This window comes from Apis florea, unplaced genomic scaffold (assembly GCF_048593485.1).
Source record: "Apis florea isolate Af1SG1 unplaced genomic scaffold, ASM4859348v1 contig_3326_pilon, whole genome shotgun sequence".
Classification (NCBI taxonomy): domain Eukaryota; kingdom Metazoa; phylum Arthropoda; class Insecta; order Hymenoptera; family Apidae; genus Apis; species Apis florea.
In genome coordinates, this window is record NW_028256739.1 from 1,481,358 (window position 1) to 1,497,901 (window position 16,544).

The 16,544-nt window shown below is 39.3% G+C and overlaps 1 protein-coding gene across 3 annotated transcripts in view; it reads right to left on the bottom strand.

Annotated features, from left to right (window-relative positions):
• Positions 1 to 16,544, bottom strand: part of knockout (Stork-head domain-containing protein knockout) — a 112,161-nt gene that overhangs the window by 63,539 nt on the left and 32,078 nt on the right. Inside the window, exon 1 of one of the 3 annotated variants that reach the window (XM_086911623.1) lies at positions 2,439 to 2,866. The exons of the other annotated variants lie outside the window; for them this stretch is intronic. The gene's annotated coding sequence lies outside the window, so the exon portion shown is untranslated. Of the gene's footprint in view, positions 1 to 2,438; positions 2,867 to 16,544 lie in introns of those variants that run through there. 3 annotated transcript variants of the gene reach the window in all.

Consider the following 16,544-nt stretch of genomic DNA (forward strand, 5'->3'; position numbering starts at 1 on the left):
CGAGGGGATTGTTGGACGGCCGTTTCTTAAATTCGTACCCGCCACAATGTAATTATATGAGCAGAGCGTGTGTACGATATATATGTATATGTATACGAATCTCGCTCGAAGCGATTGCTCGACAAATACCGTGGGGAGAGAAATAAGAGGTGTACGAATTAATCGCACCGTGTATATATAAAGTATTTTTTCTTCGAGAGACCGATTTGTTCCCCTTTAAACGAATTTCTTTTCCTCCCTGGGAAAAGATTTTAGATAACGAATCTGCGAAATCTCCGAGACTCGTTGAAAGGAAGTCGTTACGTACTCCTTTTGTACTCCTCCTTGGAGAGAAATGCGGCATAAGTCGCTTCTTATAATTACAAGCGAGAAGAACCTGGTAATAGTAGTAGTAGTTCCTCGAGAATTATTCCATTTTCCGTAAATCTGAAATCTCCTTTATCACCGTATCCATGATTCGTTAAATCGAAGCAGGATCTCCTTGTCCCGTCGATTCGAATCTGGTTGGTGTCGTGGTCCCAAACACAGGGAAACGTTGCATGCAACTGTGGACGCACGCGCTCACTGCACGTATGCATAATGAATAATGGGGCGCGGTATTATTTCGTGCGGATAAGGTGGATGAGGTTATGAATACGTAGCGCCGCGAGCAGCTACGTATAACTCTGTCGAGCGTGTATCTATCCGGGGGGACCACCCAGATCCGTCCGAGCGCGTTAAATCCTTGGCGAGCGGCTGCTGCTGCCCATTCGTCCATTACGCTCGTATACCATGGGAGGAGAAGAAGGAGAGGAAGAGGAGAACACACGCCGTTTCCTCCTTGGACGATCTACGGCGTGCTCGATCCTCTTCGTCTTCGATCCCATCTTCGATTCTCTCTTCCTCCGCTCGCTGACAACGCGACCAGGCAGGTGTATACCTACCTGCTCGCCGCTTTCTATCGTGGAAGGTTTGCTAGGGGTTTTGTATTTAATTGGTAATGAATTTTAAAATTTGAAATTTGTAGTCGATGAGAATTTAAAAGTGGAGTTCAATTTTTGGGTATATCGATTTATAATAAGAGAGATTCAATTTTAATTTTACGATCTCGATGACTTATTATTTTATTTCGTGCAGTTGAATAAAGAGAATAAATCGTTGAAATCGTATTGTTATCAAATCGGTATCTCGGTTCGTTTTTTTCTTTTTTTTTTTTTTTTTCAATATTTCCGGAGTTCATGCCAATTATATTCCGGAAACGGATATTTCGTTCGTCGATTACCATACGCTGAACTTTCTATTGATTATTATGGACGATATTGATATTTATCGGTGGATTAGGTAGTTTTTATTGGGAATAATTTGCGATATTAATTTTTAGCGAAATATAATTACGGCGAGTTGATCTTCTTTTGTTTAAAATTTAAATAAATCGCGACTTTCGTTTCAGCTACGTTTCTTTATCGTTTGCATTGATCGTAGAAAAATCTCTAAATTGATACATCTTTTACAGGGACTAAAAATATATTTTGAATTTTTATCGAAAATTTGCAGAAACTAATCGATTAATCGAACTTCCGAACTTTAAAGCTCAAAAGAGAGTGTTCGAGTGTTTTATCTCGGATTAAGTCGTTTAGAAACCCATGACAAAATTCACACTTCAATTTTCATTTTACACGGGTGAGAATTGATTCGTATCTATCCTTCCCAGAATCCTCTCCTCTTCCTACGTTAATGTCCAATTAATTTATTTATGCGTGCAAAATCCTTCGACGAGGTAATCTGCCAAGTAACCACGCGTTTCGCACTCAGGTATGAAAATAATTTCGCACCTATCGTTCAACATAGCCGCCACGAGAGGATTACCACTATTTATTGCGCCTCTCCTCCGCGGATTAATTTGCGCTTGTCGACGAGCGATTTCCAAGATTTCTTTCGATTAACGACGATTTATATCGATTTATATTCGAGCCAACAAACTGCGTATATAATTTTTCACCTTCTCCGGGGATCACTTCCAAGTTTCGCCTTCTCGAATCGCGTCCACGATCTTTCGTTATCTCGTTCAGTTTCTCCATTAGATACGGGATATAAAATTATCTATGTATTAAGCGTGTATACAAGATGTTTCGTGTAAGCGCAAACGTAAGTTTTAAACGATTGGAGATAAGATAAAATGATTCGATTTAAATAATTTAAATGCTATTTCTTGTTACTTTTCAATTTTAATCGTAGTGTAAAATAATTATATATTAATCGAAGCATCATTTATATATTCCATAAGAAAATATCTGTTATTTGCGTTGGAAATGTATCTGAAAGATGTTATAATTTTAATTATTTATTCTAAGAATAGATCAATACACCATAAAAACCAATTATTCTTTTCTCGTCTCTTCTTCTCGTCTTTCGTAAATTAAATTAAATTTTACAAATTTCAAGATAAAATATACACTTACGAAATTCTCTCTATGCTTTCACTACAAACACCCACAATGTTTCATCGAACGTTTTTCGCCTCGCCTGCCTTAATTTCCTTCCAAATTCGATTGTCCTCTCGAAGAAACGATCGTCCCCGCACACTCGAAATAGACCACGAGTTATAAATTACTCTTACTGCATGCATTATGCATTTACTTTCATTTCATTTGTTGTTTTATTTATCGTTGACGCTTTTGCAATGGGCAACAGTGGCAGAGCAGCACCGGTGGTTGGTCCTCGTTAACGATACCCACGATGAGAAAGCTGTGGTGGCGGCCCATTAAATACGCTCAGCTCAATAATTACAAAACCCAGCTACGATGAATTATCATTTAAATCGTCCTCCTCTCGATATTTGATTTCCGCTTTCGAGCCGTCGTCGCGGGACGGGAAAAAGATGGAGGAACTCGAGGAAAGATTTACGTACTTGAGCAAGTTGCTCTCGAACGGAAGGCTTCGAATCATTGGCAATTTGCATGGACCCGCGAACGATTAGCGCAAATCTCTACGGCTCCACGGTGTTCCGCGTTGCTTTCCTAATCACTTAGGATAATTTTACGGATAATATTTTTACGAGAATATACGAGACAATCGGCGGACGTTTTGGTGAATAATTTTGGAATGATCGAAATTGGAGGGATTATCTCGTTAAATTTTATTTTACTTTTTTCTCTTCTCGAAAGTGATCGATTTTTTTCCATGTGCCGAATAATTCGGCTAATGTCAAAGAACGTCTTCGATTTAAGAATGATAAAGAACAGTGTCTGTATAATCGTTACTGGAGGAAAAAAAAAGGCGCGTGTAATCGAATACGTGATTAAGGTATAGGACTATTCCAGCTCGTTACGAAACGTTCAGTGTGCAGATACAAAAAGGTATACAAGGCAAAAAGTCGAGGCCAATTACCGTTTTTGCGCCAACGATCAACGAGCCAATGAAGATGACACAGTCAAATTTTTTTTTACCCTCCGCAATATTTCATCATCTTACTAACGATTTATTATACCAAGTGCCATTTTGCGCGTTCTTTACACGAATATCGAAGTATCTCGCAATCGTGCAAGTACGTTTCGAGTGGGTTTCTATCCAAGGGAAGGAATATTTCGAGATATTATTCGGCGAGATATCAGTTGGAATGCGAAAAAGCGAGGAGGAGATCCAAGGAGGAGATATATCGTGGCTTTATATTTTCATAATGACGAGCAACGGTAAAACGGTGGACGGCGAGGAGGACGCCGAGAGGAGCGTTTAACCAAAGGATGTCAATTGCTCTTGGAGCCGCTAGGTGCATGGGTCACTCTGTGTTGTGGATAATACAGCCCCGAGTATTATAAATTGCGTGGACGTTCATATCGAACCAAAACGACGAAGATTCGATCTTGGAAATATATATATTCTGGTGAATCTCGGCATTCTCGAATTTTCTTCGCTGAAATCGACAGTGTCGAGCAAGATTTCATTGTAATTCGCGATTTAATTGTGTAAAACTATTTTTCAATTTTTTTTTAACTCTCGATCCTGTTATAGATTAATACTATCTTGGAATCTGATCTTATTGATCATTGATTAATATCATTGTCATTTTATCCTTTTTTAGTTAGAATATAACAATACTTTAATCTTGCAAAATAAATAAATTGTTCGATTTATTTATCCATTCCAAAAACTTGATCGTAGAATTTCAAATAAAGTAGATATCACTCGGAGATATGGCGATCGGCGATATTTAAATATCGCCTTTATTCGCGAAATCTCGGACTTTCCAAATAATTTTCAACCGTGCCTATCAACGTATCCATCGAGGATCGCGTGTATCTCGAAACGAATTCGGTCGTTAATGCGTCGACTTATGGAACTGGGTCTCGATCAGCGATAGGCAAACGTAGCGGTACTACCGCGGCGCATTATAAATTGCCGTTAATACACGCCACTATGTTAGGCACTAATTGTCTGGCTACCACCATGAAACAACTACCTCTTTCCAATATTGGCCCAAGAGAATTCTTTCCAAACACGAAACACTGTGTGATGAATGGTTCCTTTTTTTAAATGAATACAATCGATTGAAAGGTACGGGCGAAATTGGATTGGTAAATCGTGTAATACCCGGATAACACATTCGATATATCCAATTTTCTCGGAATACGCACGGAAAACGAATCGTGAAAACACTTTAAATTCGTCGAAAGAAAATCATGCCTGTTCCATGTATGATACGAACGAAGCGTTAGAACGAAGAATCAATTTGGAAATCGATATTAAATTGATATCCAAAAACGATATCATCGTTATTGAAAACACTGCTCCAGGATAAGAATCCTCACGATACATTCATCGATTACGACGCGTTAGAACGAAGAATCAATTTGGAAATCGATATTAAATTGATATCCACGGTGTAAAATGTCTTATTAACGAGCTTATTCTGGAAATTTAGACGAGGCGAGATCGAGATCGGCGAGGGAAGGGATTAGAAAACGGAGGAATTCGCGTGTCGTTAGCGAGGTAAATGGTGCGCGAAGGAAACGCGGATTCGATTTTATATGGCCGACACTGCGGGGTGGAAAATGTCATCGTGGCGGGGATCGGTTTGCTCGAGCCGCGCTAACGAACGAAACGAGGAATATGAAGCGTTGGTATATAATCGGCAGCAAAGGATGTCAACTGCAGTGGAGTGTGACCACCGGTTGTCAGGGAAGCAACACTAGGATAAATTGCATTGGACGTAACGAGTTGGACCGAGCGATCCTTGACGATGAACGTTTATTAATAACGTATTTCAATTTCGAATATAATTTTATTCTCTTATAAAAAGTATCGTGCATTTTTACTTTTATTTGTGTAACACATATTATACAGCGTTATATCAATATTGGACGAAGAATTGTGGATACGTATATCATTTTGAAAAGATATATATTATATTTGCTCCTCTCTGAATCTCTCAAATATCAAAGATCGGAAATTAATTTAATTTATCATAATATATTCCAGTCTCAATTCAATAAATTTTCACGTATGCTGATAATTTTGCCGTCCACTCTTAAATAATAACAAGATTCCGTCGAATTAAATTTCTCTCGCAAAGGAGTATATATATTTTTACACGCGCGAGAACGAATTTCCATTTCACGTGCTCCTCGCAATTAAATCTCCATTGAAGTCTTGAACGTATATAGAGAGATTGACTCTCTTGCGCGAGATGAATTTATCAAACGCTGACGGCAGGCGTAATATTATTTATCCCATCGAGGAACCGATTCTAAAACCAACACAACACGTTCCCACCTCGATCCCAACTCTCGTAGACGGATTAGTCGCGCAAGCAGACAAATTAAGACGCGGAAGAAAGTGCATCTCCCAACTCGATTGCTTCGTTGGAAATCTACCACCTCGTCCCGTCAACGTCGTTATCGTGATAAATTTCCGTCCGCGGTGAGGATCGCCTTTCGCCTTTCGAGGACAAAAACCGAAACGAATCTAAATAATTTGGAGAAGGAAGGGAGGGGAAAAGAAGGGAAGTAAGAAGTTAGAAAGAAATGATCGAAACAACGGGAGGGGAGAAGAAAGCTTGGACGGGTCGAAAGTTCATCTACGAGGAAATTTTTAAAATCCATCATCATCCGGATGGATTTAATCGAGCAGCCACCTAATTACAGTCGCGTGGATCGTTATCGACGCGTCACCTGTGCGCCGCGTGTGTATGACAGAGAGATGGAAACAGGAGTCGGCGGATTTTCACTTTCCACCGATCGAGGATCGAGCACGCGCCGTGTACACTGACGTACGATACGTGATCTGGAGAGATCGTGGGGAGGAATTGATCAATGGGTTCGATTACCATCGGCGAATTCGTATTCCTGGTAATTGCTCCGTGTCGTTTTCTATCTCCAGGTGTTTAAAACTTGTATATATATTTCGTTTCGAGTCAATCAAAAAGTTTGGAGGAAAATTTTCAAGCGATCTTTGTTTTTAATCTAATCATCAGAAAGAGGATAGCGGTTGAAATCTTATCGCTACTTCAAGTGGATCGAGAGTAAAGTTATATCTAAATCGATAATATGTATTGTACGCTTGCGCGAACGTTATATCACCGTGTCCTGCATTATCGAAAGGAAAAGGATCGACGTAATTATAAATATTCGCGACAAGAGTTCTTGAAGAAATACAGAGATGTAGCGTTAATTCTTTGTTCTCGTATGTCGCTGTCCTGCATTAATGTTTCCATTAGTATTACACTCTAGGAACTCTTGTTACAAGATAAAATAAAAGATAATAAAACATTTTTCTCGAGATTATTTATAAAAAAATCTTCAAACAAAAGTAAAAAATAAAAGACACCATAAATTTCTTTATAATTACTGTTCAAGAACTTGCGAAGTCCTGGTCGGGTAACTTGGCTTTTATTTTCAACAATTCGAGTACCAACACAATAATTTATCTATTTTTCAAATTTTTTCTTACTAAAACGACAAGTTAACTTGTAATACATTCCCCCCAAAAAAATGTTTTCGATCGAATATGAAAAAAAATTCCGAGTTGATAGCCTTCTTAAACGCAAAGAGTGCAAAGGGTTAATCCATCCGAGCCGGTGGATAAATCGGCGAGACACATCGCGCAGATGGCTATCTCTCCCATTGACGCGGTTGAAAAGTGTCGGCGTCCAGAGGTTCGTCTATAAATGGTTACCGCCCATGGAAAGTGTGCGTTGAAGGAGTGCGTGGAGGCGTAAAGGAGATTGAGCTAGGAGAAAAAAAATCTGGAGACGTATCGAGATCGTCTCTCGGGTGAAATTTATGCGCATTGCACCGCCTGTTTTAGACGTCGTTTCACCGATAGATCAGTTACAACTGTGTGTAACAGTTCAATTTACGAGTGGTGGTGCTGCAGAAGTCGTGGTATGCAAATTACCCGTCTCACGGTAATTATTATCCTGAAAGGAGCGTGATCTCGTTGGTTCCTCGAAATTTCATTTCACCGCCGCTTCGCGATCCATTAAGGGGGAGGGGGGGGGGCCCATCAACGTGTACACTCCCGTCCATAAACGTGGAATTCCCTCGTTAATCGCAAAGGGAAATGAAATCGAATAAGTGAAAATGAATTTTATTTTATTTTAACGATATTCCAGATTTTAGTTATCTCGTGGATGTCGTGTGCCCCCCTATTTTATTAATGCTCTTCGCGTGCATTATTATTAATATTCAAAATATAAAACTTGTCATTTTAGGGAAACCGTGTTCACACTATTTATCATATCATTACGTATCGATGACGATAATTTGTTCCGTTACATATCGATCGTTCACCAAACAGACAAAGCATACTTATGATCCGGAGTGTACATTTACGATATCTACCTCTATCTACGCTACCAACTCCATTTCACGAGTTTGAAACACGTACAACCTTGTTTAACCGGTAATTTCACGATCGATCGATCTTAATCCTAAAACAACCGAACTTGCCCATCGTAGAGCAAGGTACACACGTTTTCCATTACGCATCTCCCCGAAAGGTTTCACCCGTCAGAAGAGTTAGAAAAAACATCCCCATAACAGTCGAAATTATTCGCAAAATTGTCTCAAAATTCACGAAAAAGCAAGGAAACAAACCAATCCGATAAGATTCGATCAAGCAAGAATTTCACCACTTTTTTTTTTCTTTTTTTAAACTTCACAAGCCACGTTTTACGTGCCTTCTAGATTCTAGCTTCCTTTCCCTTGCTCGATCCATTAAAATCACCGCCAACGAAGATAATTAATCGATGGATACCCGGTTGAAATTAGTATCCGTAATTTACTAAATTTATCCCAGCGCAGGAGAAAATCGCGGCCTCGATCGACCGACAACCTCGCGTGCTTGCAGCTAGCGACGCAGCGCCATTGTTCCGCAAAGCCTCGTAATAACGTCGAACGTGTAAAAAGACGTGTACGAGAGAAAGAGAGAGAGGTGGCTTTTCCTCGTTGCTTTTCACGGAAGAAAGTGTATCCGTGGGAGGGAAACGGGCCTGGGTGGTGCCTCTTATCCAAGATAACGCAAAACGAGCAACGAGGGGGCCTCCGCTCGTTCGTTAATATCGTGTGCAGGACGATGGTGGTGGTGGTGGTGGTTGTGCATCGACCAATTACCGTTAGTTGTTCGGCTGCCGGTGGAAAATGATTTATCGTGGATTGTCCTCGCGGACGAAATTTATAGAGCTGAGAGAGAGAAAATAATAACGGGCGGATCTCGAAAGCGCGTGCTCTCGATTAAACACGAAACGCTGGGGAATTGGCAGCTCGTCAAAGCGCGCGCGAATTATACATTTTGCGGGCAATCGTGTTATCCGAGTCTGATGAAATGGACAATTTTTTCAGTTTTCAGTGGCTGTTCCATCGTTTAATTTTTGCAATTCGTTTCGTTCGTTCATATTGTGAATACGATGGTACAAATATTGCGAATATTTTGGCTCTGTGGTGAATCACTTTGATTTCTAAAGTATTTTGGTGTAAATGATTTTTGAAAATTTAATTTTTTAAAGGCAGATATTTCTGAACAAAAAAGTGTAATAAATTTGGATTTTTTCCCTAAATGGGATCCTGTTCGCTTGAATAAAGGAAAAAATTGTCACTTAGATTTTGCAATAAGGAAGGAAAACGAAATTTTATTATTAAACTTCGATATATTCGATATTCCTTTGGGCCACGTATCGTTTCCATTCTCACTTATCAACGAGTCATCGAGTACAAGTTTACACGTAACAAAAAAACCTTTCAGTAATCCTTCTAAGGGTACCTTTGTCCTATAGATGACTCATAATTTACCGATCCACCGTAACAACATCCCTATAATAATTAGCCCGACAAACACATACAATAAACTCTCGATCGAGAGAGTTTTCGTTGCGGCGCAATTCTCAACCGAGGAGAATTTATCGTTTGAAAACGATACGTGTTTCGTGCCGTGGCGCAGGTGAGACGAATCGGTGCAGTTTGAAAAGAAAAGTAAAGAAAAAATTGCCACATGAGACGAACAACTGGGGGACTTGAGCAAATCGAGTAATTAAATTACTAATGGACGACCGAGGAAAAAGAAAAACGCTTGTTGAAATCCAACATGGACGTCGAATTCTATTTATAGTTTTTCCATTGTTCGTTCCTTTATTTTTCTTCCCTTTTTCTCAAACTGAAGATTCGTATATTTCCAGATGTGTTGTGCTTTAAATCTAGCGTTTGTTGGATCGTCGTTCCATTACACTCGATGGCAACGAAGGAGGCCTTGATAGACGCGGAACACGCGAGTTTCTCGGTTAAAATCACTCTTGCTTTTGCTTTTTTTTCTCTTCTTCTTCTTCTTTCGGCTGGCAAGGACAGACAAGAAGCCTTTCTCCGGCGGTTGAACCGGCCTCTTTCACCCGTTGCACAAAGTCCTTGTATTATTTTTAATATTCTCGTATTATCTCGAAATTCCTCGTTGAAAATGTCGCTTCGAAATTGAAGAACCGTGTTTTTCGATCGGGAATATTGTTCATTATATCGCTCGAAAGAAAACGATATAAAGGAGATAAAATTTCACGATCTGCTTCGTTCGATCATATAACTTAATAAGAGATTCGAAATTTTAAATAATGGAATATCGATTGAATCGCTGTTCCATTTTATATTTAATATAATTCTTTTTCGTATTTCACGAAATCGTATTTGAATCGCATAAGAGGAGGGGGAAAAAATGAACGTTGTTTTCAACGTATGTTTTTGTCGAAAAACATTATAGGAATCGCACAAATGAGAAATATTACAGTCTACGTGTTGTAGAGTGTCTGCTTTCTATCTAATAAAAATCTTTTGAGAAATATAAGAAGATAGACATTATGTAAATGGATGCATAAGAGATTATACCTCAAAGTCAGTTTTAATTTTATACAGAGATGGATTATAAAGTGCTAAGCAATTTTATGTAGAAAAATTATTAATTTATAACTAATTATTTTTCGATATTAATATTCAATTTATAGCAGTTATAACGTTTCTCAATATTAAATTTTCATTAAGTTGAAACATTCCTTCCTTTTTAAACGTTTAACGTCGAAATCAATCGGTGTTGGATTTTGACAAGAAGAGCAACGGTAAACTCGAAATATTTTGGCCGTGAAAAACGAGGGAACAAGTGGCGTGAACAGCAATAACCGTGAATCGACAGTAATTTTCCACTATTAGTCAATATGATGGATGCCCCGTGTGACGCGTGTTCCAGAAAAGTTGAACAGTTAGGAAAGAATTTTATCTATCCAGGCTTGCAAAATGTCGAGGCATTCCATTCGCGGCCTTTGCCTCTCCAAGTTCAACACTTTTGGAACCAGGATAACATAATACGATAAGTTGGAGAATCGTTTCCTCGACACATGCTACATAGTTGAGTTTGCGAGTATGGAATGGAAGAGAAAGCTTTGCCAAATGTTTGCTCGAGAAGAGAATATCTTCTAAACGACTAACAGAATAATATTCGAGTAAACTCGAAATATACTTCACGCTCGTTACAATTCACTTAATTTTGGATATTTATAATTTTAAATAAAACAATCACAATTCTAAATTTAACACCTTATCAACAGTGATAAAAATTAATATAATAATTAAATTATTAATAACAAATACTTGTAACGTATGCACAAAATATTTGCCAATTTTCGTAAACCATCAAAAGGTGGAAAACTTACTGAAAGAGACGTGCGAACGGATATCAAAGAGGCCGACGAAGGAACGAAAAAGCGGACGAGGAGGAAAGCAAAATAGAATGGTTGGAGTCGAACGATTTCCCTCCTTAACGCGGCTGCTTCACGCCCGTCGAGCGCGATTAACGCCCGCCGTGTAATATTCGTCGACGAGATTTCTACTAGTTGACTCTCGTCTGACGTGCGGTTGGCCTCTCCTGTAACCTTATAGCCGTGCCAGCATCGTGTACACGCGCGCGTGGAGAGAAGGAACCGGCGAGGAAACTGGCCGACGAGACGAAGATTAGCTTCGAGCAAGCTGTGTGTATGTGTATATACGTATATATGTAGGATCGAGAGAAAAGATCCGGTGAAAACGATTTGCAATCGTGTCTCCTTAGATCGTTCCAATATCGACGATGATCGGTCGAGAATCGAAACGGTGTTTGAAGATTTTGTTGGAAGTTTTAAGAATCTTAAGGAGATCTTAAGGATCGACGTTGCGAAAGGATAACGAGTAAATGAGAAGATTCGAACGATAAATTTGGATTCTTTTGCTCCTAAGAATTATTGAAACTTTCATGAGCGTCTCGTGATTTTGAAAAGTCTGTGACGCGTGTCAAAACGACAATTGGTTTAAATCGTAATTTATACCCTGTGTAAACGTGAATGATACTTTATGATAACTTTCACTGGAACTTGTGACTTGTTTGGACGACGATGACAGGCTTTTTCATTGAGTAATTGGGATTCCGATTTGCGTATATATCCTTTCTGCATTATAAACGTTGGACATACTGCTTCCTGTTAAAGGAGTGTTTGCTTGTCTTTCCCACGGCATCGGGAAGGCTGTTGGCTATTTAGGAGATACGAGAGAGCGCGAAGAGATAGTATTGAATCTTTAACGACTTCCGTTTGGTCTTGAGGAACTCGAAGATCGATCCACCTTGACACGTCTGATGTGTGGGATGAGTGACGGTCGAAGCCAGGTTTCGTTGTAGATAAATGAACAAGTATTGCTTCTTTGATTTGAACGTTTTCTTCGAAGCGTTGGTGTAGACTGTTTTTCACACGATCCCACGACTGACCCCTCGGAAAAAGAGAAGATAAAATCCTGAATAGACGTAGCTCCGATGTATTTATTTACTCTGCATAATAATATCGTCAAACTATCGCTTAGGTATCCCTAGATATTTTGTCAAGTATATAAAAATTATTCGTCCTTAACGCATTTCAAATAAACAATCACTATACACATATCCCTACTAAATTATACAAACTATCTAGGTATCCCTAGATATTTCGTTAACAATGATCCAAAGAAAACGCAATCAATGTATTTAAATTAATGATTTCGCGTATGAAATCTACGTGCACTATCTAGGTATCCCTAGATATTTCACCAAGTACATAGAAGAAAAAAACAACACGTATCAAAGTTCTTTTTTTTTTTTTTTTTTTTTTACTATAACTTCTTCAAACTCCTTCCAAACACGTATGCAACATTTCATCGAGATTTCTCGTTAAAACTTTCCTCATCGACCGAACGAAAGTTATCAAAACTTTCTTATGTTAAAACCTTCTTATGCACAACAACGTTCCCTTGTCCTCCCTCGTCGAATCGATTCATTCCATCCCGGTTGAACGGGCTGTCAAATATTTACAAATCCGACGTATCCATTCGTTAGATCCATCCAACAGTCGGACAGCCGAGCGTATAAACGCGGTATTATGCTTTATTTCCCCCTTGATCCCGTGGCGAAACGTTAGGCGGGCATCGGGGAGAAAGAGGACGGCAGGAAAAGATCGGGGCCCTACGGGCGCGGAGGCAGAAACGGGGCAAAAAGCACCGATGATCCGATCCTTGGTCCTGAATAGGCTCGCCCATTCAATTATGTAGAGGCGCTGTTTAACGCAGCCCCTTCAAAGAAAAGATAACGAGCTCTCTTTCCCCTTGGCTTCTCTCTGGCTGGTTATAGGCGCCGACTCGAGAGTGCGCCGCTTCACGGATTTTTCGCCGTGAAACGGCTTTTTGCCTGCACTCTTTCTCTCTCTTCCTTTTTCTCTCTCTCTGCCGCTTCTCTCTCACTAAGTACGTGAGTCTAAGCGGCTCGTCCCTAAGCGGGTGGAACGGCTGAATTGTCCTTTAGAGGATCGATAATCGTTTTACGCGCCAATCCTGAACAGTTTTTGCTACGTGATGCGTCCGAATCGACGCATGGTAGAGAAAGCTTGGTCGAGGCCATCGCTTCTGGGAATTCGCTCGACTTGTATGGAATATCGCGGGGCAAATGGGCTGACTTTCGACGAATCGAACGAATTGATGAAATTAAATTATGGGAGAGAAAACTTATATTTTTAAGAAGAAGTATCTCTAAAGGGACTTTACGTCTCGATTTTCTCCTCTAAATTGAAGGTTTACTTTTTATGTTATTTTGCGGTCTGTTATTAGTACGTGTATTATTATAAATTGCTCGACTATATGCAATCGTTGGTAGAAACTTCAAAATCGAAGCAAAATTAGTACTTTCGTGAAAATTATTGTAAAAATTATTATGAAAAATTATTATGAAAGAAGGAAGAAAGATATATTCGGAATAATTAAAACTAACCACGATAATATATTATCAGAAAATAATAGTTTATGAATTGGCCAAAATATCATTTAATAGAAAAGATTGCGCTAATTCGAAAAAGAAAGGAATTAAGTCAATTATTACTCTCAACTTGTCGTTTCAAACTTCGATCGATATTTTACTTTCGACAAACACCGAATTTATAAACACCAAAATCAGAGATCAATCAGAGATTTTCCACCAATCCAATGTGGATTTTCTTTTCTGCCGGGCAAATCTCGTGAGAGGAAGAGGAGCGTCTTCTCTCACGGAGGGAGAATAAAACGCAGGAGGAAACGAGGATCGGTGTGTTCGATCGTCGTATTGGGGCGGGAAAGGAAAGGTGGCGATGCCGAAAGAGGAAGAATTCCGGAGGAAGACGTACGCGCTTGCGATCCCAACGACGGATTTCGCTCGAGGGCTCGGATGTGGTCGATCGTTGGATAATGCTCGCGCGGAGACGAAAGCGGAGATACGAGAGGGAAGCTCGCTTCTTCTCCTCGAGATCGATGCCCAAAGGCGAGACGAGTTCACCTTCTGTGCCCGGCCGATGCAGCGCCGACGAGTGGCGGCGGATATCTCGGGTATAAATTTCTTCGAGAGGAAGAATTCCTTTCCTTTTTTTCTTTTCCTTTCGAGATTTTACTTGGTAAAATCTGATGCCAGGAATTGTTCCGCGTCGATCGGCCACGGTTTCACCTGGTCTGTGTGATACTTTTCATGGCCGAGCTCGATAGACCGCACGCCACGAAGATTCTTGTCGACCGATAGGAAATTATTGTCCAATTATGGATTAAACTGGTTCTCATGTCTTTGAGCTTAGCGATTTAATTATTTGAGGAAATTTTGTTAAATAATTCGTTCTCTTTCTACATATTTTTAATAAAGTATTTAACAAAACGTAATAATGAAGAACGATAGTTTTAACGAGTATTTTTCAAAGAATTTAAACTATTCTTCTAATGGATATTTATAGCATATTTTTTACTAGATTCAATTTTGCTAAATATAGTATCTATTTGATCGTGTATGACGAATCTGTCTCGTTAGACATTAATTTATACATCTACTTGAAATGATAAATTGAACGAATAGATAGATGGGAAGAATTTCTTAAAATTACCTCGAGATACAAATCCCCCTTTTTACACCTAATCTAAGATTCACATAATAAAGCTAATAACTTTTATAAATCTATATATTTTCCATTTAAGTAAACAAACGCATTACCACATTCGTCATCGCGAGAATAAGAAAAAAAAGTGTCTGACCAATAGAAGACTTATATAACCAACTTTGCTTCCTTATCACGAGTCGAAGAGAGAGAGAGAAAGAGAGAGAATTAAAAAATTCAACAATCCTTTTCGATCGGCTCTCCACCATCCAAAGTCTCGTTTCCACGCGAATTCTATGCACGAATATCCAAGTCGAGACATTAAACAACGACGTGGCCACGTAATAGTCCAGCTACCGTTATCCCTTTATTTCAATGCCGTGCCCCGTAACGTTCCGTTTCGTGGCTCGTAATCTTCCTACTCGGGCTCGCGTGATGGCCTGGGCCCCTCGAGAAAACCATCTTCCTCCTCCTTCGTTCCTTTCTTTTTTCCTTTCTTTTTTTCTTTTTTTTTTTCCCTCAACTTCTCACGACTATTATCCTATGATCAACCCCGGAGGCGGTTCAATATCCACGCACGTGCATCCAGATTTTCTTTCGACTTCACCGCCTTTCCGATCGCCACTTCCGGGAAGAGGAGTTCCGTGGAGGATTCGATCCTCCTCGAAGCGCCAAGTCGAGTTTCAATTTATAGTCCTCCCGTTGATCCACGATTTATCTCGGCCCATTGATAAAGGAGAAAAGGGGATTGAAAATGTGATTCGAAATTGTTGTTGAGAAGGGATTTTAATTTCTGGATGCATGATTGAACGGAGAAGAAGAAGATCTGCGAATAAAATTTTGTTTTTCTTTTTCTTTATGATGGGATATTCGATTATGTACGAGATTTTGTTACGTTCGATGTTTATTTAGGAAATTTAATTATTATAAAATTGTTAGATGAGATTGAGATAGATATTGCTTGTTATTAATAATTAAAAATAATTATTGTAATTTTTTTACATCAATTAAAAATTCAATTATCAATATTGAATTTTAAATTTATATAAGAAAAGACTCGAAACGTATAGTTCTTATCATTCAATATTTCGTATCTTTTCAAGTAATTAATACTTTATAAGTAGTTGCAGAAATAAAATAATTCGGCAAATCATCATGGATACTCTTCTCACGAATTTCTTCACTTTTTCTTTTACTCCATTGATACAAATCTTTCATTTCCCTTGTTGGGACACTCAAGAATCAACTTGGCGCAAAAACTTTCACGAATTGAAATCCAACAGCTTCCTGCTTTCTCGATAACTACCCTAATCCTCGGGAAAAAGTTCGGTATTGTTCGGTCGGACATTTAATCGTTATTTAATTAGTCATTGTTAGAGCCGACCAGATCACGTCTGTCTCGAAGCCGTGTTCGACCTCCAACGAGCGTAGCCTTCGAATCGATAGCCTGGGATCCTCTGACGTATGGATCGGTCGGTAAGCTGGAGGCTAGATAAATGCAATGAGTGGAACGTTCGCGTAGGACGTGCCGATCGTTCCAATACAGTTTGCTCGTGTTGCTTTCTCCGCGACGTTCCACCTTATTAATGGGACATTTGTGTCCAAGTTTTCTTTTCGAATCCTCTGCTCGCCTCTACGATTAAATTAACCTTTCCTTTATGACACA